Source organism: Myotis myotis, unplaced genomic scaffold, assembly GCF_014108235.1.
Source record: "Myotis myotis isolate mMyoMyo1 unplaced genomic scaffold, mMyoMyo1.p scaffold_m19_p_12, whole genome shotgun sequence".
Lineage (NCBI taxonomy): Eukaryota > Metazoa > Chordata > Mammalia > Chiroptera > Vespertilionidae > Myotis > Myotis myotis.
The window spans coordinates 61,352,949-61,371,269 of NW_023416316.1; the positions used below are offsets into that span (position 1 = coordinate 61,352,949).

At 41.3% G+C, this 18,321-nt stretch overlaps 1 long non-coding RNA gene across 2 annotated transcripts in view; it reads left to right on the forward strand.

The window, feature by feature from the left end:
* Window positions 1–431: 431 nt before the first annotated feature.
* LOC118667593 overlaps window positions 432–18,321 on the forward strand; it is a 61,710-nt gene continuing 43,820 nt past the window's right edge. For both annotated transcript variants that reach the window (XR_004971332.1, XR_004971331.1), the window contains exon 1: window positions 432–995. This is a non-coding gene — a long non-coding RNA (uncharacterized LOC118667593). The remainder of the gene's footprint in view (window positions 996–18,321) is intronic.

Genomic DNA, 18,321 nt, shown 5'->3' on the forward strand with positions numbered 1-18,321 from the left:
GATATTAGGCCTTCTTTATATAAATGAGAAAATGGAGCTTCAGAGAAATTAAATAACAAGTTCAAGGTGTTCAGCTATTCCATTATAATGTGTGTTTAAACGAAAGCCAGCCTGACTCCAGAGTGACATCACCCCACTCAATTCTAGTTCAATCAGATGCTGGTAGATAACCAGATTGCAGCTGGGGGTGTGGGCCCTGTTTGCCAGTTGAAAAGATCATGGCTAGCATCGGACTGTCAATAAAGCAGACTGGGAGAAGCTTTAATGAAACCAAAAACTAGATAGAGTACAAAGATGGCAGGATTGTTCATATGTATGGATTTCTTGTACCTCGAGGAATGAACTCCTAAATAGCCCTGAGACGCAAGAGTGGACAGAAGGCTGGGGACAGAGGTGTGCACAGGTATCTCCTTTGCAGCTGGTGACCGACATTATTGACAACCACATCTCACATGACACAGAGATAAGCACTTTACAAATTAATGTGACAAAAAGCTCTCCTGCAGTCTGATTCGACTTTGTCATTTTTGTGTTAGCATGTTAATTATGTAGATGAGGAAACTGATACATTCAAGATGTTCCTTGAATTTCAAAGGCCACATGGTGAAGCTTGGTGCCAGAACCAACCCCCCAGGTTTTTCAATTTCAAGCTGGATTTCTTTCTATCATGTCTCACTGCCAATAGAATCAGCTTTGCTTTCTCTGACTTTGCTTAGTCACTCCTGTGGCTCCACTAAGTAACTCTCTGCCAAGGCAGAAATTCTCAGAAAACAAATGTACCAGTGAGGCTGATGACATGAGATAAAAATAGAGAAAAAGAACGAGTCATGTTGCAAAGTGGCGTCCGTCAATGCGAGAGGAAAGGGACATACTGGGAGGAAAGAAAAAGAGAAAATTAAAGCCAATGAGTCAGTTCTGAGATGGTGAGCAGAACAAATGTCGCATGTGTGCCTGCATCTCTCCTATAGGTGTGATCCTGAGGAGTTGTATACAAGGTGAGCAAAAGTGTAACGCACTGTGCAAACTGTCTAGCTGTTGGGATCCTACTGGGAGCTATTTTTCAAAGTGAAGAAAACTCTGATAAACCTCTACTTTGTTTATGGAGAGTACTTAGCCCAGCTGTACCTAGAAAGCTTGAGAATGCCACCCACACAAATATAACCCTGAGACAATTTTTGTTTACCGAAAATTTGCTTAAAAGGAACATTAAAAGTTGTTTAGCTTCATGACATGGACATGTGACAATGTGTATGGTTACCTTCCATTGTAAATTTGAAAAAAACTTTACTGCATCTATTGCTGAGGGATGAAGAACAATTTTTTTGGCTTTGAACTACTTTAGTTGAAATCTGATTGTAAAAGGCAGCACTTGAGACTGCATCTTATTCATTTTGTACTTTTTTCCTGCACCTAACATAAATTTTTTTTGGTGATTAATAAAGGGTGCAGTATTCTATTTAGGTATCAGAGTTCATTATTAAATAATTTTAAATTATTTCAGTAAAGACATGTGCAGACAATTTACATTAAAAAATTGAATTAATTTGACTTACATTTCCCTCTAGTTCAGTGGTTCTCAACCTTGGATGCACATTAGAATCACCTGGGAATCTTTTTAAAATCCTGATTTCTGGGCCTCACCATTAGTAACAAAGAAACAGAATTTCCGGAGGGTGAGGCCCAGAAATCAGGATTTTAAAAAGATTCCCAGGTGATTCTAATGTGCAGCCAAGGTTGAGAATCACTGCTCTAGTTGAAAGGAAAACTCATTGACTCCAAAGCAACTGTTTTCTTTTTGGGGAAAAAAAAAAAAATTCAAAAATCACCCGGAGACAATAGGGAGTGTCCCAGATGCTTGTGATTTTATTTCTGTGTGGTTAAAGTTCAGCTTTCTCAACATACTATAATCTCAGTGTAACTGGCCAAATTCCATGGTGGATAATTAGATCTAGCTTACCAGGGCAGATTTGGCCTGAGAGGGCAATCACAATGTACTTGTGGGAATCCATTAGGCAAGTTTGTTGTGTTTGACATGAGTGGTCGGCCTCACCTTACTTGCCGACTGCACTGGCCCAGCAGGTTCTACTGGAGTGAGATCACGGCTTGGCTCTCATTTCCACACATAGTAGATAAAAGAAGCCACCAAAGAAATGGCCTGACTTTGGGCCTCAGAAGTTCTCTTTCTTATTTGCTTTCCCCAAACCCTTCTTCCGAGAACTCTACGTTATACGTTTATAATTCCCTCATTTATTCATTCAATAAATATTGACTAAATACCTATAATGTGTCAGGCACTGACCCAGGCTCTGGAAATACAAGAAGAGTTGTACACTTTCTGCATTTTAAGGACAGAAATAATAAAGACTTGAATTATTGAGCTCTGAGAATTGTAGCATTTTTTCACGACTATTTTAGTTATGCATTTCTAGGACTCTGAAGGCAGGAAATGTCTGGTTCTGTTTCTTTCTTATGGGGTGGGGCCACATTAGTAACAAAGAAACAGACTTTCCAGAGGATGAGGCCCAGAAATCAGGATTTTAAAAAGATTCCCAGGTGATTCCAATGTGCAGCCAAGGTTGAGGACCACTGCCTTAGATTGTGAAAGCAGTGGTTTATGCTCTATTTGTTTCCCACCTTCAATGTCCATGGACCATCTTCATGACTTTTGACATATTTACATACTATTGTGCTTCTGTAAATACACTACTATTTTTTTTAACTTAGTTAAATTTGTTTAATAACAAATCTGGTAAGTCACTTTAATATAAATATATGATTACTAAATTAAATATATATTTTTTCTGTATGCATTCCCAGATCTTCTCAAGTGTTCTCAGTACTACACAGAGCATTCCACTTGGGGAAGCTTTGAGAGTGGGGAATGGCAGGAAAAAAATGCATAAGTACTGGTAGTATTCATAGCAATGGTAAGAAGAGCTATTATTTATTGAAGGCTTTACATGTGTCATTTATTTTATTTAATCTTTACGACTTTCACAGCCATGAATATCACACAAATGTGAGGCAAAAAGACAGGGAAGAGGGAACAGCTTAGGGCAGAGGTGGGCAAACTTTTTGACTCGAGGGCCACAATGGGTTCTTAAACTGGACCAGAGGGCCGGAACAAAAGCATGGATGGAGTGTTTGTGTGAACTAATATAAATTCAAAGTAAACATCATTACATAAAAGGGTACGGTCTTTTATTTCAATAGTTTTATTCATTTCAAACTGGCTGCATCTGGCCCGCGGGCCGTAGTTTGCCCACGGCTGGCTTAGGGCAACTGTAACTAACACATGTTGTTATGTTTTTAGTATTTATTCTTTTCTTTAGTTAACAGAGATTTCATACCCGATTATTATATGAAAAATGGAGTGTGATGGTGACAGATTAAAAAAAGTTTTTAATCAAATATATTTGCTGTTTGTCAAAGAATGCTAGTGTTAATCACACCCATGCTAGGAATGCTGGATGGAGCAAGAGAAATCAGATTAAAACTTTGTTTTAGCTAATGGTTTCTGCTTCCTCAGTTGCTAATCAAGAATATCCTTGTCCTATTGAACTAAAGCATTTGATCAAAAGCTTACGTATTCTCTGGCACAAGATTATTAAAGGCAAAAATCTTCCAGCTCTCTGCTAAGAAAAGATTGAAATAAATTGGGGTGAAGGCAGGCTAGAAGGGGCCAATGAAGGGCAGAGGGGACATATGTAATACTTTCAACCATGAAGATTTAAAAAAAAATTTTTAAATAAAATATTATCACAAAATGTTAGATTTTGAAGAGAGCTAAGGAACCTAAGACAACTTGCACACTTTACAGAGAAAAGAAGTTAAACCAGTGATAATTAGGGAAAATTTTCCTGTGTTTCCATACTTGGTATGTCCAACATGAAATTTATGACACATAATTGTTTTTAATGATGTACCTTAAGTTTGCTTTCAATATATGGTGAATCCAAGTAAAAACCATGCCTTATTTCTCATTCTACGTTTTTAGCACATTGTCATGTACTTAGTTGGTGCTGAATAATCATTTTTTTTTTCTAATTAAATGGTATGATACACCCCATAAACCTTCTTTTTAAATCTTCTTTGCTATGGACTTTCTAGATGCTTAATTCTCATTCCCTTATTTATCTTCCTTGACAAGTGTTAAAGGCAGTATACTTCAGAAATACTTTGATGACTAATAAAGATGTAGATAGCTGGAGCAGTGGGCTGCCCATTGTCGTGCTTATGTATTCTGGGAATTGTCAAAACAAGAAAGATGAAAAATCTAAGGATGTATGAACTATGTTGGTTAAATATTTTCATCAGATATTTACAAAAATGGTGGGAGCTGTAAGAAATAATGAATCTATAATTAGCACTATTGTTATGGAAGAAATTATCTAAAGGTTGTAAGATGCTTAGAAAAAAAAGTTAAAATAAGCTAGTTATTTCACATAATTAAATGATCAAAAAATTACTCTTATTATTTTTCCTTAGCTCTGTAAAAATATAAGTGGTATATAAAAAACTGCACATAATTAATGTACACAATTTGATGACTTTAGGCATATGTATTTATTTGTTGTATCCATACTCTGATTATTTCTCACAGTAGTCTAATTAAAGTACTAGAGGCCTGATGTATGAAATTCGTGCAAGGGGCTTGGCCCCCGCCGCCACGGTGGCTGCCTCTGCCTCGACCCCTGGGGCACCGCGGCTTAGTCCAGAAGGTCGTCCGGTCTAATTAGCATATTATGCTTTTATTATTATAGATAGTGTTGGGTCTGTTGGTATATTTTGACATGAATGTTTTGCTTGGGTTGACATGATTTTTTTTGTCATCCTATAGGTAATTGACTCATATGGTACAGTAATTCAGTAAAAATCTGTTTTGATTCTTAACACTCTTTGGTGTAAAGTGTACTTTAAGATGTGTCCTAGGCCTTGCTTTTACCTGTGAAGTTCAATGCATCTTCCTTTTTGCCCCTTGGGATTATTTTATTTTTTATAACTTGATGGAATAGGATATGCTCTCCTACCTCTGCCTTTTCTTCACCAGTTTTTTAAAAAAATTTAAATCCTTTTGGCATCTGGGCTTCTTTTTCTGCCAAATGAGTCAGTCATAGTGGAAGTGTTTAACCTGAAGTTTCCATCTTGCTGGGGAAAAAGGTGCCTGAATAGGTTTCGTGAGGGTCCTCACACAGCCTCCTGACCCTCTAATGAAAACACTTCTCTGTATTGAAGTTAGAAAGTGCCAAATGATCCTCCACCACACACTCATTGCGCAAGATCAGTACTCATTTTAGAAAATTTTTCTTTGAAGAAAGACATGGAAGAATATTTTTTATTTATTCTATTTTCTCTTAATATCAATTCTCCCTCTACAAAGAATTTGAGGAGATTGTGCAAACACAAATAATACAGTAGGATTAAGAGTAAAAAGGAAAAATTTGTAGATTTTTTTTTAAAAGGCGTGAAAGGAAATATAAGTAGAATTACAAAATGCAAATGAATTGTTTGTATTCCAGCATAGAACAGCTACTATATGGTGAGCATTTATTAAACATTGAACACTTAACATGATCTAATCACAATATCTATTCTAATTTAATGAAATAGTCACTACCTTGAATTGGTTTTGATTTTGTAGATGCAGAAATTGAGGCTTAGAGAAATTAATTCATTCGACTCCACACTGTTCATTAGTGGTGGAAGTGGGATTTGAACCCTCTGAGAGTCACATCAGAGTCACCACTCTACCCTCTATAACGTGCTTTTTGGCAGAGGTATCTATAATAATAAAAGCATAATATGCTAATTAGACTGGATGTTCGTCCAGACATCCTTCTGGACAACCTACCAGACAAAGCCAGGGCTGCGAGGGAAGGCTGGTTCCTGAGTACCAGAGGGAAGCTGGTGCTGGCAGCTGGGGGAAGGAAGGCCTACTCTTGCACGAATTTTGTGCATCGGGCCTCTAGTTTACTATAAATGGCAAGTCACAGTACTATCTCAGCAAATGTGCAAATAACTTAGCTTCATTAAATTAGTCATTCTCCCCCACCCATTAATTTTTAAGAAGTGGACTAGGTAAGGGAAATAGTAATAGGTTGAGTACTAGAGGTGGTTGTGGTTTGGATGGAGAAAGTAGGCAAATACACAGGCTATTCCTGCTCTTTGCTACAATGATGGTCAAAAAGTAGATCATTTGAAGTCTACAGTTATCCTTGGAGGTTTTTTATTTTTCATCAGATCTTGCTGTTAATGAAAGCACATTGACTTAGCAATAAGCTATAAAAGTGAAAATGCGCCCTAACTAGTTTGGCTCAGTGGATAGAGCATCGGACTGCGGACTGAAGGGTCCCAGATTCGATTCCGGCCAAGGGCATGTAACTTGGTTGTGGGCACATCCCCAGTGGGCAGTGTGCAGGAGGCAGCTGAATCAACATTTCTCTCTCATCGATGTTTCTAAGTCTCTATCTCTCTCTCTCTCTCTCTCTCTCTCCCTTCCTCTCTGTAAAAAATCAATTAAAATATTTTTTAAAAAAGTGAAAATGCAATACTATAAAATTCTACCATGATGTAAATTTCTCAAAATTGTGGTCCAAGCTCTTCAAAATCCCCATAAATCACCATGCACATCTATTAACCAATATTTTATGTATATCCTATCTAATAAAATAATAATATGCAAATTGACCACCACTCCAACACACAAGATGGCCGCCCCCATGTGGTCAAAGATGGCCAGCAGGGGAGGGCGATCAGGCCAGCAGGGGAGGGCAGTTGTGGGGGACAGGGAGCAGGGGAGGGCAGTTAGGGGCAACCAGGCCTGCAGGGGAGGGCAGTTGGGGGTGACTGGGCCTGCAAGGGGAGGATAGATGGGGGCGACTAGGCCGTCAGGGGAAGGCAGTTGGGGCAACCAGGCCTGCAGGGGAGGGCAGTTAGGGGCAATTGGGCCAGCAGGGGAGAGCAGTTGGGGGTGACTGGGCCTGCAGGGGAGGATAGATGGGGGCGACTAAGCTGTCAGGGGAAGGCAGTTGGGGCAACCAGGCCTGCAGGGGAGGGCAGTTAGGGGTGGCCCGTCCAGCAGGGGAGGGCAGTTGGGGGTGATCAGGCCAATAGGGGAGGGCAGTTAGGGGCAATTGGGCCAGCAGGGGAGCAGTTAGGTGTTGATCAGGCTGGCAGGGAAGTGGTTAGGGGCAATCAAGCAGGCGAGTGGTTGGGAGCCAGCAGTCCTGGATTGTGAGAGGGATGTCCAACTGCCCAGGATCAGGCCTAAATGGGCAGTAGGACATCCCTCGAGAGGTCCCAGATTGGAGAGGATGCAGGCTGGGCTGAGGGACACCCGCCCCCCCACCCCCCGTAGACGAATTTCATGCACTGGGCCTCTAGTAGACAATAATACAATAACACACTGCAGTGTCATAAAGTGGACTTAAAATGAATTCATTGGCTATCTTAAATACTAAATATTTAATAGGCTGCAACTTTATTTGCACCAGACCTAGAGCACAGGAAAAAATTTTGGGAACTGAACAGTTCAGGTCTCCTGAGAAAACTTTCAGCTTTTTGAACAGCTTCTTTTCCTCCAGATCTATTTCCCTGTAGCAAATGGAAGCTGTCAGAATCATTCCCTAGACCTTAAAGCTACCTCAAAGTACTGTGACAGTGTATTGAGCTAGACCTGAGCAATAATTCAAGAAACATATACTGCTTCTCATTATGTCTTAGGCACGCACCATGCTAGGAACTTTATGCATATCATTTTCTTTAATTTTAGTAACAACTCCATGAGATATTATTATCTCCCTTCTTAGAGACTGAGAAACCACACAAAGATCAGAGAAGTAAAATAATTTGCTCTTCCAAGGCCACACCAAGGATGGAGGTTGAGTTTGAATCCAGATAAGTTACAAAGCCCATCTGCCTGCCCTTTCAAGGAACTGCTAAGGTTGCACAGAGACTTGACTCTGTATAGATTGTTACTTCACAAGAGGAAAAAGGCTGGGGGATCAGGTGCATAGGTTTAAACGAGGCATCTGTGCTAATGTTGAAAGGTGGGGCAACCAGATTCTATTTATTGAGTAGAGGTATACCACATTCAATGCACATCTCCACCACACACAGTTCAAGGTGATAAAGGGATCTATGAATGGGGACTAGGGAACATATTCTATATTTGGGTCATGGCCAAATCGCAGAATTAACACCTGCCTTTCATTTGGACTCTCTATTGATGAGAATAAACCTCACTCTGTCTCAGCGGTAGAGATCAGTGAAAATATTTCTGTCTTCTTGCCACTAGATATATGTGATTCAAACTTGGAGAACTGAAAGCACAAATCAAAGGAGCGTTCGTTCTCTTGACAGGAGAGGTAATGAGATACAGTGGAAAAGAATGGTTATTTTTAAAGTCACGGAGACCTGGGCTCAAATCTGGGGTTGCCCTTTTTTAGTGGCATATTCTACTTCACTTCTTTGAGTCCCACTTTCTTTTTCTGAAAAAAATGAGGACTATTCAAATTACCTCCAGAGTTAGAATAAAGATATAATGCAGGGGATGCAGATAAGCTCTTGATGCTAATAGAGAAAAGCCTTTTCATCTCCTGTCTGCCGAGGCTCTCCTCTTTCCTCCTACTCATTTATTTCCTTTTCTTCTTCTTCCCTTTTTTATGCACCCAACAGTTCTTCACAAACCCCAGAGTTACGTATTTGTGTGTTGCTGCAGCAACTATGTATACAGGAGACACCGATTGTGCAATCTACTGATGTGCTGACAGAAGTATTTTACCCTCACAAGTTGTAGAGGGACAGTCTGGGTGCTGGTGAACTGGTGAGGAAGCAGCAGTTATTTCTGAGATTTAACTTTGACGCAGGCACTGAAGAGATTTTGTCCACCACTGCTGCAGCTGCATGCGTCTAGGAACTATGGAGCTGAAGAACTTACCGCTTGTGATAGATCAATCAAGCAAAGAGTAGCCCTAGCCAACGTGACCCAGTGATTAGAGCATAGGCCCTAGGACTGAAGGGCCTTAAGTTTGGTTCCTGGTCAAGTGCACATAACATATCTCAGTTATGGGTTTGATCCCTGACCTTGGTAGTTCAGGGCTGGTCCAGGAAGCAACCAATCGATGTTTCTCTCTCTCTGTCCCCTGCAACTCCCTCCCTTCCATTCTGTCTGAACACATTATTTGTGGGTAGTTTTTATCACGTGCTAACAGGTGGCGCGGGCCATTTTTGCAGTTGAATAGATTGATTACTGTTATACCTGGAAGTACATACATAATTCACCATTGTATGTGTTAGAGACCCAAATTTTGTCCTTTGGAATTCGTATATCTGCATGTTAGCATCCCTTTAGAGCAATAAAAAAGCATAAAAATAAACGTATCTATACGTTACCCACATTCTACTGCCAGTCTATAAAAAACGTATTAATGCGTGTCCCGCACTCTACTACCAGTCAATGTAAAACGTATAAATACGTTTCCCGCATACAATGTGTGAAAATCAATGGAAAAAATACCTCGGGTAAGGATTAAAAAACAAACAAACAAACAAGCAAAGAGTACAAAATGAGCAGAGCTGTTTATAATACTATATGTCATTACAAATTGTAAAATGTATTATGATAATTATTCTTATAGCTCAATTTTATATTGTACACAATTCCTTACACTGTATCATTTTATGATTCACACTTTGTCAAAGAAAACATATTGAGAAACTAAGATGGCAGCATAGGTAAACACTGGGAAATTGCTGCCTCCCACAACAATTTCAAAAATACAGCGAAAAGACAAAACGGACATCATCCAGAACTACAGGAAGGCTGGCTGAGTGGAAATTCTACAACTAGAAGGAAAGAAAAGAACACTGAGAGCCAGAGGAGCTGCGGAAGTAAAGTGCAGAGGTATGGAGGCTCGCGTGTGCACGGGGGAAGGGGCTGGCACCTGAGGACGCGGCTGTCTTTTTGAATCGGGAGGGAGTCACAAGCTCCCAACTGCTCTGAACTCCGGTTCTGGGAAGTCTCTGGGGACCCAGGACTCATACGGGGAGAAACTGGACTGTCTGGCAGCAGGCAGAACTCTGAACTTGAGGGTGGCTTTCCCTCAGAGGTGCTTGCAGCAATTATCAGGACACTGAGATGCGTGGCCCCTTAGGGCAGGGCTGAGGATCCGTCATAGCTGCTTGCTCTGCCCTTTGATTCCCTGAGACCCCGCCCCACCCAGGCTGTAGCAGAGGCTTTTGCATATGAATTCCCCGGCCCTTTGCAACCTGAAAATTACCTAACAAAGTGCAGCTGGGCCAGACAGACCCAGAACTTCCAAGAGAAGGCCCAAGGTCCCACAGCAGCTTGCATTGCTTCACAGCTGGGCCTCATCAGGGCACCTCCAAACTCCAAAAAAGGAAGGGGAATCTGCAGTTCTCTTCATAGCTCCTGCCAGGTAACCTCAGGCAGAGGCTAAATTAGCACCTCCTTAGATCCAAGAGCCAGTGTACCCAGTTGTCACAGGGGGACCATCTGGATTACAACTCCTCATATCCATAAGGGACACACTCAGGGGGCAGAGTCAGTGAGCACCAAAGCCCCACTGAAGCAAGTCTTGCCCCACAAGTGTGTCTTCAGCACAGAAATTCTCCCACTGCAGACACAACTGATTCTCACTGCCAATTGGCCTGGAGGTCAATTCCTCCCAGTGATCCTACAACAATCAAGGCATAACTACAACAAGACTGTGCACAAAGCCCACAAGGGGGTGCACCAAGAGTGTCCACCTCAGGTAACTGGGGAGGCTGAGCCACTGGGCCCTACAGGACACCTAGCACACAAAACCACTCTACCAACACAGGGAAGCATAAAAAATGCGGAGACAAAGAAACATGTCACAAATGACAGAAATGGAGGAAAGCAAACGACTGGATATAGAGTTCAAGGCTACGTTTATAAGGTTTTTCAAGAATTTTATGGAAACCACCGATAAATTTAGTGAGACCCTGGAGGATATGAAAAAAGACAAACTAGAAATTAAGCATACACTGACTGAAATAAAGAATAATATACAGAGATCCAACAGCAGACAAGAGGATCCCAAGAATCAAGTCAAAGATTTGAAATACAAACAAACAAAAAATACCCAACTGAAAAAGAAAAAAGATCCCAAAAATATGAAGATAGTGTAAGGAGCCTCTGGGACAACTTCAAGCGTACCAACATCAGAATTATAGGGGTACCAGAAGAAGAGAGAGGGCAAGATATTGAAAACCTATTCGAAGAAATAATGACAGAAAACTTCCCCTAACTGGTGAAAGAAATAGACTTACAAGTCCAGGAAGCGCAGAGAACCCCAAACAAAAGGAATCCAAAGAGGACCACACCAAGACACATCATAATTAAAATGCCAAGAGCAAAAGACAGAGAGAATCTTAAAAGCAGCAAGAGAAATACAGTCAGTTACCTACAAGGGAGTACCCATACGACCGTCAGCTAATTTCTCATCAGAAACCATGCAGGCCAGAAGAGAGTGGCAAGAAATATTCAAAGTGATGAATAGCAAGAACCTACAACCAAGATTACTTTATCCAGCAAAGCTATCATTCAGAATAGAAGGTCAGATAAAGAGCTTCACAGATAAGAAAAAGCTAAAGGAGTTCATCACCACCAAACCAGCATTATATGAAATGCTGAAAGGTATTCTTTAAGAAGATGAAGAAGAAAAAGGAACTCTTACCATTTGCCACAGCATGGATGGAACTGGAGAGCAGATAAATACCACATGATCTCACTCATTTGTGGAATATAATGAACAACATAAACTGATGAACAAGGACTGATCCAGAGATGGAGAGGCATTGATTGGACTGTTGGGCCTTGGAGGGAAGGTAGGGGAGGGTGGGGATAAGGAGGAAAGATCAACCAAAGGACTTATATGCAAGCATACAGGCCTAACCAATGGACACAGACAATGGGGGCAGGGAGGGGGGGTGAGGGCATGAGCGGGGGGTTGGGGGGGTAGGGGGTAACGTGGGGATAAGGACACATATGTAATATCTTAATCAATAAAAAATATATTAAAAAAAGAAAACATATTGTAAAACATGGCTAATTAGTAACAAACCATAGGAACAAGTACCTATTATTCCCTCCTAAACATTTTCCCTTTAAGGAGATTTTGAAATCTTGTTTTTCTCTGGTTAGATACTGGATGAGAAAACATTAAGTTGGAAACCCTTAGGTTGATGTGAGTAATTGGGTATATTTTCGAGCTGGATTTTGTCAACAGCTACCCTGTTACTGTCATCTTGTAAATATTTCATTGTTCCAGGAAGTACTGTGCCTCTTAGGTTGGTGCTGATATGAAATCTCTCAGCTGGGCAGGCCCTGGGAGGGAGAGAGCCGGCCAAAGGCGCATACCAAGCAAAAACATCTCATCCTGTGTTTCTCAACAAAAGTTCTCTCTCCTCTTTTGCATAACTCTAGTGGAATAATTGCCATTGGATTGCATGAAAGAGTGTTTATGGGGTTAGTCTGGCAGTTAGAGTTCTCTCTTGGATTATTAGGTTTCACAATTAATTTCATAATTTGAATTTACCCTTTTTTGGAGCCATAGTTCATTCTCAGGTCCTTTTAAGTTAAATGTCTTTAATGGCCTCCTTTAAGGTTTTACTGTTGTTTTTCCTCTGGATAATTTCATGGGATATACTGAGTCAACAGTTCATGTTAGGGGAGGAGTAGAACAAATAAATGGATTTTTAACCACCATGGATGATGGAATATGATATGTGAGAGAACACTGGGAAAGTGGGGAGGTGGGAGGGGGGCTATGTGAAAATGTTCTGTTACTCTTGCCCCAACTCTGCCTTCCTTTGTCATTTTGGTGGCCATTTTCACAGTGAGAAATACTGATGACAAACTTCGTCTTCTTATTTAAAAGTGGGACTCACAGAGCTTACCTTATGAGGATTTGGCAAGATTCAAATGAAATAATTTGTGTAAGAAGTGTAGCACACTATGCTTTCCTTTCTGTAAGGACTCAACAAATATCAGCTATTCAGTTCTTATTATAACGTTTACTTCTAAAATGCTGTGCTAAACCTTTCCAAGTTGGCGTTTCTATAAAACTTCTAGCAAGTAGGCTAATATGCTTCGTGGTTCTTCTAGGCTTCAAACACTGTGGTGAAGCATATGAGAAACATTTCCGGAGTCAGTACTGCTTTCCAGGACAAAACTGGGATAGCTATTTGGGATAATTTTAACTCCAAAGAAACCATCCGAGGAAACAACCTTTTAGATATGAATCCTAATGGAATCAAATTCCCGAACAGCTCATTGCACATCTGCAGCATAGGTTTGGTGTCAGTGGATTAGCTCAATATAGGAAATCTTCCTGTTCTATCTACACGCAAGTCTCAGTGGCATTTACCCCAGCAAGGCAGCCCTTCAGAACCAAGCGTCTAAGTCCAAGAGGTGCTTTATCAGGGAGCCTCGTTGCCTTCTCTTCTCTCACCCCACGCCATCTGCCATCCTCCAGTAACACTAGGGGCCACAGGGACGGGCCCTCAGACCAGCCAGAGCAGAGGGGCCAACTTTTAATAGCAAAGCAAAATGCCAAAGCCTCAAAGGGGGCCAACAGCGAAGCAGTTTCCTTCACAGAGTTCGAATGGCTCTGATTGAGATCAGGGGCCCTGAAGTCAGACAGACCCAAGTGTGAATATCAGTTCAAACATGTCCACACACGTAGGCCTAATGCATAATGTTATTAAATAATACACACTTCACAGGGTTGCAATGAACAGGAAGTGAAATAATAGCTGTAGAGTGCTTCATAGATTGACCAGCATACAGTAAACATTTATGAATCAGTAGCTAATATTTTCCCTCAAAATATTTGTCTGTGGCCTCCCAGCACTCATGAAAGGCAGTCTGCGTAGATGCCATCACAAAAACGGTCTTTCCTCTAAAACTATGGGAGGAATTCTTATTCTAAAATGTCCAGCTTATCCATATCACTTCATTTACCAGGTTCTTGTCAAATCTATACCTCACTTTTATGCAACTGAAAAACATTTTAAAAAGTTATATGTATACATAAACACACACAAACACACACACACACACACACACACAGATGCACTCTTAAGTATGTACATATGACATTTCGCTCATCTCTTCTCTCCTGTGACTATAACCCTGTGAGGTAGGTTTTCTATGATCCTATTTTATGATGAAAGGAAAAGGGAACACAGAAGAGCAATTGGGCCCAACGCCTTGTAGCTATAGGGATGGAGGTAGAGTATCCTGACCCTTCCAATTTTCCTTGCTTTGTGCTGCTCTGATGACCATAGACATGAAGTGCAGCAGAGCTTGGCTGCCAAGGAGTCCCAGCTGAGAGGTAACCAAAGGAAACAGCATGGCTGAAATCCAGGCAAAAGCTGAACCCCCCTGTGTAATTCCTCCTTAATTGTCATCAGAGATGCTGTCACTGCCCCGGCTAGCCACTCCGCAGACAGCAGGGAAGTTCGCTGAGCGCGCACCGTGAACTGTGAATGCTTCCTAGGGGAGCCTGACTGCTTTGGTTGGATTCTGCTGTGGCAGCTTCCTGGCAATGGAGAGACGGTAGCCAGACACTCGGGGGCGGTAACCATCTTCTAATAACCACCCCAGGCTTTTGGCACCTAATTCTCTGGCACTGTCTAGGGAAGCTCTTTTTGCTACTTCGTGCTCCGTGTCAAGTCAGGCTGCTTGTCTAATTTTGCTGGGAGATCGAACGCTGCCCATGGTCGCCCTCCTCAGCAGGACTCAGTGTGTGTGCCGAGAAATACTTGGAGAGGTTTCTGATCACCTCTGGCGAGCAAATAGCAGACAGGTTTCTAAAAATGGTGCCAGTTTTGCACAGCTTTTTTCATCCGTGATGCCTGGTTCCAAGATGCATGAAGTCAGTGAGTGACTCAGGAAACATTCAGATGCTTGTATTGCCCCTCGGTTTCCTTGAACCTCACATGGACTGGCTTCATCCTGTCCCGGAGTCCATAGCGCTGCGCCCCACTTCCACTTACTTCCTGCACAGGCCTTCCTCTGGTTTGTGGGCTGCGTGCCTCATCTTGTTCCCTCAAGGCACAGAGAACTGCTGGTCAAACAGGATTAATGTGGGTGACTTCTGCTTCCTGCGTCTCATCCCAGGCTCAGATTTTCTTTCTCTATTTTCTAAGCCTGAAATAGCTCCTTTTCCTCTCTTTCCGAATTTGTTTAGACTTTCCTCTTTCAACTCTCCCTCCACTTTTCATAGCGCGTAAGTGGGAGCTATGCTTCTTCCCCAAACCTGGATGCTGTCATACCTTTATTCAGCCCTCTGGAGTTACGTTTACAAGACTAACCTAACTATGCTCAACTCGGCATCGACTTGATGACTTCGTAAACTCCAGCTTCCTTGCCAGTGGTTTGTGAAAGAGCTTGCTTAAAATCTCTGCTAATCTACCTGAATTTCCTTCTAAAGGCAATTACATCGGATGCCTCTTAACACTAATTCTGGATATTTGCAGTTTGGCAGCCTCCTGCTGGGCTTCTGCAGGGTAAATAAGTCAGGGAGATTAGGTCTTCATAAGGGGAGCCTGAAAGCTCCCAGGTAGGCAAACACCAGTAAAGAAGACTCTAAATTCCAGGGAAGGCTGGAGATCTTCGTGGAGACCCAGAGAGCGCTGGCTGTATGTCCGTTTTTACTGTGAGCTTTCTCCCTCTGCTTCATTTTATATTCACATCGAGTCACCCGGAGACTTTGTTTCTTGCCTGCACACATCATACACATTTCTGATCTGGGTAGATAAACCAGCCTTATAGGTTTAAAGAAGGTTGTAAGTGCTCTTTCCCCAGCAGGGAAGTTTTCTTTGAGTCAAGAACGATGAAACGTAGTCCTTGCATTTCACAAGCTGTGGTCTGTAATATAATTGACATTAGCCTAGCGTTAAGTGCTGACTATGGTCAGCTCACACCATTGTGGGGGACCTTGGTGGCCAGATAAAGAGAGGCCCCTTACTCTTGTCTTATATTGTGACCTTACTAGAGGGACTTATGGCCTTTTCCACTAAAAAACCCTGCAAATTTTAATACTCTCCTTTAATCAAAAATAAAATGACAAAATTGTATTACTCTTCCAGTATCATTGAAATTGTCAAGGCTGGCCTGGGGGCTTCTGAGGGCATAGTCTGTGCCTGACTCAGTCACCAGAACCCAACATGGGGCCTGGGAGCATATAGAAGACAATGGATAAAATGAATGAATAAATAGAAAGATAGAGCCAAAGTCACATTTTAATGGCCTCATTATATCTTTTCAGGGCAATGCAGTATTTAAAAAGGGACAGTGATAACACATTTTTAAAAATTATATTCATTGTTGAAAGTCTTACATATGTCCCCCTTTTTTTCCAATTGATCCCCTCCACCCAGGCCCCGCCCCCACCTAGCCCCTCACCACACTATTATCTGTGTTCATGGGTTATGCATATATGCATACAAGTTCTTTGGTTAAACTCTCCCCACTCACTCACCCACCCTAGCCTTCCCTCTGAGATTTGTCAGTCTGTTCCATGCTTCTATGTCTTTGGACCTATTTTGTTCATCAGTCTATTTTGTTCATTAGATCGCATTAGATCATGTGATACTGTCTTTCTCTGACTGCTTATTTCACTTAGCATTATACTCTCCAGGTCCCTCCATGCTGTCTCAAAGGGTAAGAGATCCTTCTTTTTTACTGATGCATAGTATTCCATGATATAAATGTACTGCAGCTTTTTTATCCACTAGTCTACTGAAGGGCTCTTGTGCTGTTTCCAGATCTTAGCAATTGTAAATAGTGCTGCTATGAATATATGGGTACATATATTCTTTCTGATTGGTGTTTCAGGTTTCTTAGAATATATGCATAGCAGTGGGATCACTAGGTCAAATGGCAGTTCTATATTTAATTTTTTGAGGAAACTCCATACTGTTTTCCATAGTGCCTGTACCAGTCTGCATTCCCACCAGCAGTGTACTAGGATTCTCTTTTCTTCACATCCTCTCTAGCACTTGTCATTTGTTGATTTGCAAATGGTAGCCATTCTGACAGGTGTGAGGTAATACTTCATTTTCATTTTCATTTGCATCTCTCTGATGATTAATGACTTTGAGCATTTTTTTTAATTAAATCTTTATTGTTCAGATTATTACATTTGTTCCTCTTTTTTTCCCCCCCATAACTCCCCTCCTCCCAGCTCCCGCCCCACCCTCCGCCCTCACTCCCACCCACTGTCCTCTTCCATAGGTGCACGATTTTTGTCCAGTCTCTTCCCGCATCTCCCACACCCCTTTCCCCCCCAAGAATAGTCAGTCCATTCCCTTTCTATGTCCCTGATTCTATTATGATCACCAGATTATTTATTCACTTGATTCTTAGATTCACTTGTTGATAGATGCATATTTGTTGTTCATAATTTGTATCTTTACCTTTTTTTTTCTTCTTCCTCTTCTCAAAGGATACCTTTCAGCATTTCATATAATACTGGTTTGGTGGTGATGAACTCCTTTAGATTTTCCTTATCTGTGAAGCATTTTTTCATATGTCTCTTAGACATCTGTATGTCCACTTTGGAGAAGAGTCTATTTAAGGTCCAATGGCATATTTCACAGATCTAGAACAAATAACTCCAAATAATTTATATGGAACCAAAAAAGACCCCGAATAGCCACAGCAAACTTGAGAAGAACAAAGTTGGAGGGATTGCAATACCAGATACAAAGTTATACTACAAAGCCACTGTCGTTAACACAGCCTGGTGCTGGCACAGGAACAGACATATATGTCAATGGAACAGAACAATGGAGACACCCCAGAAATTGACCCAAGCCATTACTCTCAATTAATATTTGACAAAGGATGCAAGAGCATGAAATGGAGTAAAGACAATCTCTTCAGTAAATGATGTTGGGATATTGGACAGATACATGCAAAAAAAACCTAGACCACCAACTTACACCGTACATAAGAAAACACTCAAAATTGATAAAAGACTTAAATGTCAGTTGTGATATATTAAAAATTCTAGAAGAAACCATAGGCAGCAAAATCTCAGACATCTCTTGTAGCAATATATTTGAGGGTACATCTAGGACAAGGGAAACAAAGGAGAAAATAAACAATGGGACTACATCAAAATAAAAAGCTTCTGCAGAGCAAAAGAAACCATCCACAAAATTAAAAGGGAGCCCACTGTATAGGAGAACATATTTGCCAATGATGCATCTGATAACATTTTAGAAAGGAGATGAATGGCATATTTAACACTTCCTAAGAAG